Source organism: Hordeum vulgare, chromosome 1H (assembly GCF_904849725.1).
Source record: "Hordeum vulgare subsp. vulgare chromosome 1H, MorexV3_pseudomolecules_assembly, whole genome shotgun sequence".
NCBI classification, from domain to species: domain Eukaryota; kingdom Viridiplantae; phylum Streptophyta; class Magnoliopsida; order Poales; family Poaceae; genus Hordeum; species Hordeum vulgare.
The window spans coordinates 230,890,379-230,899,797 of NC_058518.1; positions in this window are offsets into that span (position 1 = coordinate 230,890,379).

The following is a 9,419-nucleotide window of genomic DNA, read 5'->3' on the forward strand; positions in this document are numbered from 1 at the left end:
AAGGACGGCCCCCACAGCGCTCCTCACTCCTAAAGAGGATAGGCGCCCGGGGGGACGCCTGAAGCTCTTCCTCGCCTGGAGGGTCAGGCGACGCCGCATACTCCGGCGCGTACGACTCCATGTAGGCGGTTTATCGCCCTTCGTGGCCGCTCAGCACTGCGATGGTGGCGCTCCCTCTCTGTGGTGGAGGGGGATCTCCCCAACCGTACTCCTCACAGACCTTCCTGCGATAAGCCTCCGCGCGAAGTCGCTTGTTCCTGTTGCTACCGTTGGCTGGTCCAGGCGCCGCCCGGTGCTGATTCCCTCCTTGGTGCCCAGCATGTCTCCATTGTCGTAGTTTGCCCGTGCCGACGCCTCCGCCCTTTGCTGGCTTCGCCGGACGGAGCGCTCCTGTCTGGTCGCCCAGGGTTGTCGGGTGCCGACCTGGTCTTGGTGATGCACGCCGGCGTGAGCGTCGGTCGTACCGCCGCTCTCTTCACACCCGTGGTGCTTGTCAGCTTGATGCGCCTCGGGGCCGGCCGCCGGAACATGGAGGAGGAAGCGGGCTGCACGGGACGCATCTCTCTCGGCCCCGCCCAGCATAGGAGGGGCCCTATTACTGGCAGCCCTAGGGGCCGGCATGAGGTGTGAGCCCCCGGTTCCCGACGCTGGCGGCCTTGAAGAAGAGAGGGTTTGGAGGGCCTTCTGGGAAATGGCGATCAGCTCCATGATGCAGTCTACCACGGCGTCAAAGCCCCCTGCATCGGTCGGTGACGGTGCATCTCGCTGGCCATCTACAACGCGTTGTGTGCGCTGAAGTCCCCCAAGTTGATGTGATGCGTCGTGAGTGCCGGGGGCACCACCCAGCCGTCGGGGGCCTGGGTGGCGCGGGTGGTTGAGATGGTGGAGACGACGTTGACGATCTGGTACGAGCTACCCGGTACCATAACACCGGGGTGTGCGCTTCTAGCCGCCGTGATGTAGTGGTTAGCGCCAGCTCGATGAGGCTCGAAGAAGCCGGTTGGGCACCGGCCATCGGAGCAGCGGGCCTGGGAAGGTAAAGCTCGGAGATGACCTTAACACACCCCCTACGAGGCGCGCCAAATGTCGGATTTCGGGTCCGCAAAACCCTAAAGATTCGAACTCACGGGCGTGAACGAAGAACTCTCTCTGCTTAACCTCGCCAAGCTCGCTACTCGATGGGAACGACGAAGGACTCACTAGATGGTGAGGGGAACACAGAACACATTAGTTTACCCAGGTTCGGGCCGCTAGGAAGTGTAAAACCCTACTCCTGCTTTGGTGGATTGCCTCTCGCGGAGGTTAGTGGATGAACTAGGATATTGCTCTCGAGCCTCCGGAGGCTGGGTGGCTTTGTGTGTTGCTCAAGGCTGAGAATGAACCAAATCCCTCTACAAAGTATTGTACCCTCTCTATTTATAGTGGAAGCCCTGGTCCTATTCCCTCATCGTTTCGGCGGGATGGGATCTCACAACGTCTAATATCAAAGGAGGACAAGGGAACATGCTTCCCCTGTCAAAAGTTGTCTTCGCGTGAAAAGTAGCTGCGTGCGCCGCAGGGGTGGGCACAGCGATGACGTCCGTCGTATCGGTGGGCGGCCATGGTCTTGTTGCACCACAAGGGAAACCTTTAGAGGACACCTTGGGAAACAGCGTTCGCCTTTGCAATCTTTCCACCAAAGGGGAAACTGCACCGCCTGCTGCTCGCATGCCATCCCTCTACGTCAGCCTTGACTCCTGAGGTTGGGCCTCGCCTTGGAATATCCGCCGCTCCGGAGGGGTCCTGAGGAGGCCACTCCGGTTCTTGATGTCGTTCCTCCTCGCGAGTCTTGGCCCCTCGCGAGGGCCTTGTCATGGGTGGTGTCATGCTAGTTGATCTTAGGTCGATGAAGTGGGCCAGCCCTGGGCCACAGGCAGGCAGGTCTGGGTACCCCATTCCCAGAACACCGACAGACCTAATGTGCATGAAAGAGATAGAGGAGCGCATAAGGGGTCGGATTCATACCCTAGCTCGGTGATGAATCCGCTAGGTGACGACGGCGGCGGAGATTCGGTCAGGGGTGGCGAATCCCAATGGCGAAGGTGCACGGGGATGCAAGGGCGACAACCAAGCTGTCCTGGTGCGGCAATTTGGGGTTGGGAACTCGATGTCTGAAGATAGAAATTCAAAGCGTCGGCTCCTCAGGTATATATACCCATCACTGTCGGTGCCACCGAGTTCCACTACTTTGTGTTAATAGGAAACTCAATGAAGCCGAGATTATGGTATCACTGGTACCGAGATGAAAACCTAGATCAACTTTGAGAATCGATGGAACCAAGAATTTTGGGTTGGTTACACCGAGATTTACAAAGAGGTTTGGGAAGGTAGCTTTATCGACTCGGAACTCGGAGTGCTCCTCACACAAAGGGATCGAGAAGTGCTTGTTCAAGTTTTGTGATTAGCATGAATAGAAATTGACATGAGAAAGCATAGATATCTAGAGAAGGGTCCTAGGTATTCTTGTATATCTGTTTGGCAAAAGATAAATCGAAATCCAAATAACAACAATTGGATATCCTCGAATGAGAAATGATATGCAGACCAACATGACCACACAATAAGATGTCAAATGAAATGATGATGAACATGCACTAGCATATATCAAGCACTTTGGCGATGATGAAGTCATCTATATATGAGTATATTTACTTAGGAGTCAAGTAAGAATACTTGATCATTGGTCACAGGTGGGGTTACCACTTTTACATAATGCATTAATTGGTTCACATCATATAGGAGACGCTTGTACGCAAGTCTCCAAGATGTGACATGCCCCCTAAGAGAGATTAACTAACCTCGGGTTTTGTCATAGAAGAATTCAAGTAGGTGAAGTAGTGGTGGATGCTCATTGTTAAGGAAGTTTATCTTGAGTTCTGAGCAATCCTTGTTGTTTCTTACTCTTCTCACCTATATGCGTTAGACCCAAAGCAAAAGGAACCAATACAAAGATATCTATGGACATGGAGTGAAATAAATGGTTGGTGATGTCCAAAGATTCTTTAATTACCTTGTCCCTTGTTCACCTTTGAGGGAATGTGTGACTCCTTGAACTATTGCATATGGTTGAGGTTGATTTCGTATAGTTCCTGTCAAAATGAATGGGAGTGAATTTCATTGGCCGAGTCACCCCACGGGAACTTTCTAGTTCTTCCTCTTGGGGACCCACATCACCTTGGTGGGGATCCTTGGAGTTGTGGTAGCACGAGATGAGGTAGTACTGGAAGTGACCTTGGGAACCATTCAACCTTGGCTTGGGGTTCTTGAAATGCATCAATTTCCTCTTGAAGATTTCCTTCACCTTGTGGTCTTGTGGTAGAAGGCCATCGTGCGAGCTTGTTCCCTTGGGAGGAGTAGGATCATACTTGTCCTCTTCAGGAACAAACTTGAGAATGGGATATGGACCTTCTTCCCAAAAATCTCCGTTGATGTTTAAGTAGCCAACACCTTGCTTCTTCCGATGTCCTCCTTGCTTGCGCACTATTTCCTCAAGTTGCATACTTCACTGTTGAAGGCATCTCTCTCTATAACCCCTTTCAATAAATCGTTTTCTTGCTCAAGTGTAACTTGGCTAAGATAATCATTAGTGGAATCAAGAGAGCTACTATCAACAATATCATTTGATTTAGCTTTTGCAATGTTTTTACTAGATGAAGAAACTTTCTTGCCTTTGTTACTAGTGTTCTTAGGTTTAACTTGCGGAACAAAAGCAGACATGAGTAATCATTTTTGCTAGATAAGAGGAACTCTTCTTTCGAAGATCATCATTCATTCTTTTAGGAACTCAAGCTCTTTCTCTAAATTTAGCTTCTAGAAGCATAGGTTCTCATGAGTTATCGCACGCTCTTTGTGATCTTCTAGAGTAGTTTCATGAGCTAAATTAAGAGTGTTTAATTCTCTAGTTAGTCATTCAATCTCTCTCTTATCATCATCATTCAATTTCTCTTTACTAGCATGAAAAATAGCAAGTTCACTTTCTATATTATCACTAGTCTTATCAAGGAGCAAGTCATCTTCTCCTAACAGGTCATCCTCATTACTATCAAACTCAAAATACTCAGGGTGTGATACCTTGGAGCCTTCTGCCACGAAGCAGTTTCCAATCCCTTCATTTGGTGAATCAAATAAGTCATAGGAGTTGGAGGAAACAAGTGCAATGCCGACAACACCTTCATCTTGACTGTAGTTAGAGGTCGAGTGATAGCTTCTCTCGGATTGGTTATCAGACTCGGAGCCATTAGACCATTCACCAACATGAGATTGATGTCTTCTTCTTGAACCGCTCTTTGTGTACTTTTCCTTCTTCTCCGATTCTCTGCCTGTCGGGAAAACGACACGTATGGGAAACTCTAAGTATCTCTTGATAGTTCGGCAGAGGGAGAGAGGTGGCGCCAAGAGTGGAACTAGCGATCAGCACCGGCAAGGTCGTTTAACCAGGTTTGGGCCGCTTGGCGCGTAAAACTCTACTCCTTGTTTGTTTGTATTGGGTGCTTACTATAGGGTTATTTGCTACAGTAATTAGCTGGTGATCAAAGAGTCTAAACCCCAAAAGGTACAACCCCTATAAATGAGCTTTGGGCATCCTTTTATAGGCAAAGGGGTCACCAACAGTGTGCTCACGGGTTGCATAGTGAACAGAGTTCACCGCTTATCTACCTACTGCGGTGTCAGGGGCAGTAAATGCCTTGTTTGGCCCTGTGACCATCATCAAGGTGGCTTCGACACGTACAAAGTGTATTGACACCTGGGCTTTGTGCTGGCGCATGGGGGATGTGCTGGAGCGGTGGCGGTTGGTGGCATTGTGACAGGAGGGACACCCGGCGGGCGAAGGGAGCGGTGGCGGTCGATGCACTATGACAAGAGGGACACCTAGCGTCCTTTCATGCGGCCTAGCCCGTCTTCCCGGCAAGGAGGGCTTGCAGGGGCGTTGGACGTCTTCCTGGCAAGCAGGGCTTGCTGGGGCCTTGCAAGTCTTCCCAGCAAGGACGGTTTTCCGGGGCCTTGTGGGTCTTCCCCGCAACGAGGGCTTGCCGGGGCCTTGTATCCAGGGTTGGTTCTTGACACCTTTGGTGGTGTGTGGTCTTGGTGAGCCTGGGGTTTATCTTCCCGTCGGCTCTCTTAGGGTATTGCCGTCAAGGGTGTTGCTGGTGCCCATGCACAAGTATGGGGCACAGGAGACCCCAGTCTCGAGTGCACCGACACTGCCTCTCTGGGTAATAATCATCTCTTGAGCTTCGTCTTCTGGGTGACACTTCTCTTTGTTTGTGGGGAGCCGAGGACTCATATGGAAAGTGTCTAGGCTTTCCATAGTTGTAGCAGTTTTGTTCACGACTAGACGAACGCTTATCATCATATATTGAGCTTGAGATTTTCTCTTTGCATCTACTCTTGTAGAAGTTGTTGAACTTTCTGACCATGAGGCTGATCTCTTCATTGGTAACAAGGTTGTAACTTGAAGTAGCGGGAGCATCGAGTGAAGCTTTGTAAGCACTGCTTGACTTGTTGTGAAACTCATCTTTGTCTTTGAGAGACATTTCATGAGCAACAATGTTTCCAATGACTTGAATAGGCTTGAGATCTTTGTAGTTGGGTAGCATTTGGATTAATGTGCACATGGTGCCATATATTCCATCCAAAGCTCTAAGTATCTTCTAGATGATGAATTTGTCGGTCATCTCTTCGCTTCCTAAGCCAGCAATCTCATTTGTGACTTGAATAGGCTTGAGTACATCTCAGCGTCTCCTTCACCATCCTTCATCTTGAACTTGTCAAGCTGACTTTGAAGCACATCCAACTTTGATTCCCTGACAGAATCGGTATCTTCGTGCATATCAACCAAAGTATCCCAAATTTCCTTTGCATTCTCAAGGCCACTAATTTTGTTGAATTCTTTGGGACACAAGTAGTTGAACAAGATGCCAGAGGCTTGAGCATTGAATTGCATCATCTTAAATTCTTCCACTGTGACATCACTATCCAGTTCTTTCCCTTCTCCAAAGAAATCACCTTGCACACCAACACAAACAACAGCCCAACCGACAGGATTATGACCAAGAATATGCATTTTCATTTTATGCTTCCAACTAGCAAAATTAGTGCCATCAAAACATGAACCTCTACGGTGATAATTTTCATCACAAGACGACATACTCTCCTAGGTTGTGAAACCGATGTAATGGAGACCAAAGCTCTGATACCACTTGTAGGATCGAAAGTATGTCTAGACAGGGGTGATTAGACTACATGACAAGATAAAAACTTAGCCTTTTCCAAATTTTTTGTGTGGGACAGTTTTAGCAACTATGACTAGTCAAGTACACCCTACAAATGCATATCCAAGAGTATTGTAGCAGAAAGTAAATCATGCAAGTGTAAATAGAGGGTAAGATAGCGAGAATAAATGCAAAGGTTGGCACAACGATTTTTGGCATTGTTTCGATAGGTGGTCTATCGTATGTCCATGTGAGTAGAGACTTGAACCCACGGAGGGTAACAACCGCGAGAGTCCACGGAGGGCTCCACCCACAAGGGGTCCACAAAGAAGAAGCCTTGTCTATACCACCATGGCTTCCGTCCACACAGGACTAGCCTCACTCATGGTAGATCTTCACGAAGTAGGCGATCTCCTTGCCCTTACAAACATCTTAGTTCAACACCACAACACGAAGTAGGAAGCTCCCAAGCAACACCTAACCAATCTAGGAGGCACCACCCTCCAAAATGTAATAGATGTGCTAGAACAATGAACTCCTCGCTCTTGTGCTTCTAAACATAGTCTCCTCAACACTCAATCACTCTCTCTCTCTCATATTTGGCATGGGTAGGAGACATTGATCTTGTGGAAAGTCACTTGGGGAGGCTAGAAATCAAGGTTCAAACGGTAGGAATGGAATATCTTGATCTCAATAATGAGTAGGTTACTCTTTCTCAGAAAAATGGATCTGACAAGTGTAAGTCTGTTGTGAGTGCTTCCTCTATGAATGAGAGGTAGGTGGAGGGGTATATATAGGCAACCGCCAAAATCCAACCGTTACAGCATAATTGACAAACCGGTGACACCAAAGTTACAAACTCGGTGACACCAAAGTTACAAACTCGGTGGTAACGACTTGCTCAAAAGGTAGCAAATTTTCAATATCGGTGGAACAGATATACGAATCTCGGTGGTACCAATACGATGACCTAAACTGGATTTCTGAACTCGATGAGACTGACTTCAAACTCAGAATTTCTAAAAGTTGAAATTATCTTAACCAAAAGTTGGTCAACCAAAGTCGGTGGCACCGATAGGAATGTTTGTTGTACCGAGATGGTGGGTTCGGCATAGGATCTGTCTAAGTGTAAAATTGGTATGGCCGAGTGAGAAATGTTGGTTGCACGGATTTTCAATATTTGGCTTGGGACACATATATTTTGTGGAAGAGTGGGTGAATATTTTTGGTGGCTATCTCTAAGCACTTGAGCAACCAATTCATCATAATACCTCATCCCCTTTTAATAGTATTGGCTTTCCTATGGACTCATATGTGGTTTCTCACAAAGTCTAAAATGAAGAGTCTTCTTGCTTGAAGCTTTAGCCAATCCTATTCCTTCCTTCATCAAAGGGGTGTCTCCACACAATCCTATAGCCAAAGCATCTTTGAACTTTTCTAGAATATACTTGGATAAATTCATTAGTCCACTGATGCATATGTTGTGATTAATTATCAAAACCACCTTAGGGAGCAATTGTGATTTCACCTACGCCCTTGCGGCCTCTCGGCCTCCTGAATGGCGAACTTCCATGATCTTGGCGCTTGACGCCACTCCCCTAGCCGTTGGGGGCGCCTTCGTGGGCCACCAGGGTGCCTTCCCATCGCACCGGGCTTAACTGGGGGCCCCATGCCCGAGCCCTAAAGCCCGATCCAATAGGGGCGCTCAACGTACCCCTTAAGCACCCCCACCCCCCGGGGGGCGAGCTTTGGCCTGGGGCATGCGGCCCGTGGCACCAGCACCGACACGACACTCCTCTTGCCCCGGGGCCGTGGGTGCGGTGGCGAGGTGGCATAGCCCGGGTGGCGCATGTCCCGAGAGCATCCGTGCCAAGCATAGTCTTGGGGACGATCGCTTCCACCACCGCCACGGGGTCGGCGGAGGAGGTCATTGAGGTCACACCTTCCTCCGCCGCCACGGTCACCTCCGCGGTCGGTGGCGATGGCACGGTCTTGGTGCCGAGCAGCGCAATTTTTGTAGGGTACCCTAGCCGCCAGTCAATCATAATTGTTGTGGGTGTGCATGTTGTGATGGGCTTAGAACATCTCGGCAGCCTCTCCAGGTGCGTCTCCGTGGTTGGCCGGTGGAGTTCCGAAGCCGGTCACCGGGACCCTGAGGATCAGGTGCACGACATGAGATGGGGCCTCCTCGGGCCCCTCGGGCCACAAGACAAGTGAGCCACCATGCGGGAGCGTACAACGCCTAGGCCTTCGTGGCAACGGTGACAACTTCGGCGATGTGGTCCACCCAGGCGTCATGCCTTCCATTAGTCGGGCGGTGGCGAAGCAGCTCGCTCGCTGTGAGTAGTGCGTCCTGCGCGCTTAGGTCTTCCACATGAACTCATGTCGATGCAGACGCCGCGGCGGCGCAGCGGGGAGTCCTCCTTGCTGCGCAGGTGGCCACTGAAAGCCCTGTTACCCATGCGTGGCGGGGGCGAAGACGACGGTGGCCACGACACTGGCAAGCCAGTAGCAGTCGTCTGGCGCCGAGCTCTCGGGGCGCATGTTGTAAGCATCGGCCATGTGGTCGGTGGAGCCAGGGCGAAACTGGAGCCGCGGAGCATCTGGGCACCTGTACCTGGCACGCCAAATGTTGGATTCTGGGCTCCGCGGACCTAAGAAAATGTTCGAACACTCGGGGCCCTCGCTCTCCCACCCTGTTCTACCTCACGACTACACGACGACTCTGTGGTGGCACGAGCATAAGGGAAGTGAACCAGGACGTGCGGCAGTTTTCCCAGGTTCGGGCCACCTCATGGTATAAAACCCTACTCCTGCTTGTTTTTGGATTGCTTAAGGTGGAAGAATGAGTACAAAGGTGAGTTCTTGCCCTAATGGAGACGATGGGGTGTCGTTCCTTCGTACGGAGGATGGGCCTCTCTTTTATACTGGCTTTGGTCCTCTTCCCCCCGAAAACATTGGCGGGAAGGGATGCCACCTTGTCCATTTCGAAAGGGTAGAGGACTACAGTCCTCCATGACAAAGGTAGTCTTCACCTGCAAAAGCTTCTCTTCATAACGCGCTATTGGGCATGGGGGTGACCTCCGTCCTTCCGAGCCCCCAGCTTTAGTCTTCTTGCACTGATCGAGAAACCCTTGGGAATCGCTTCAGAAGCACGCCAGTTGGCCT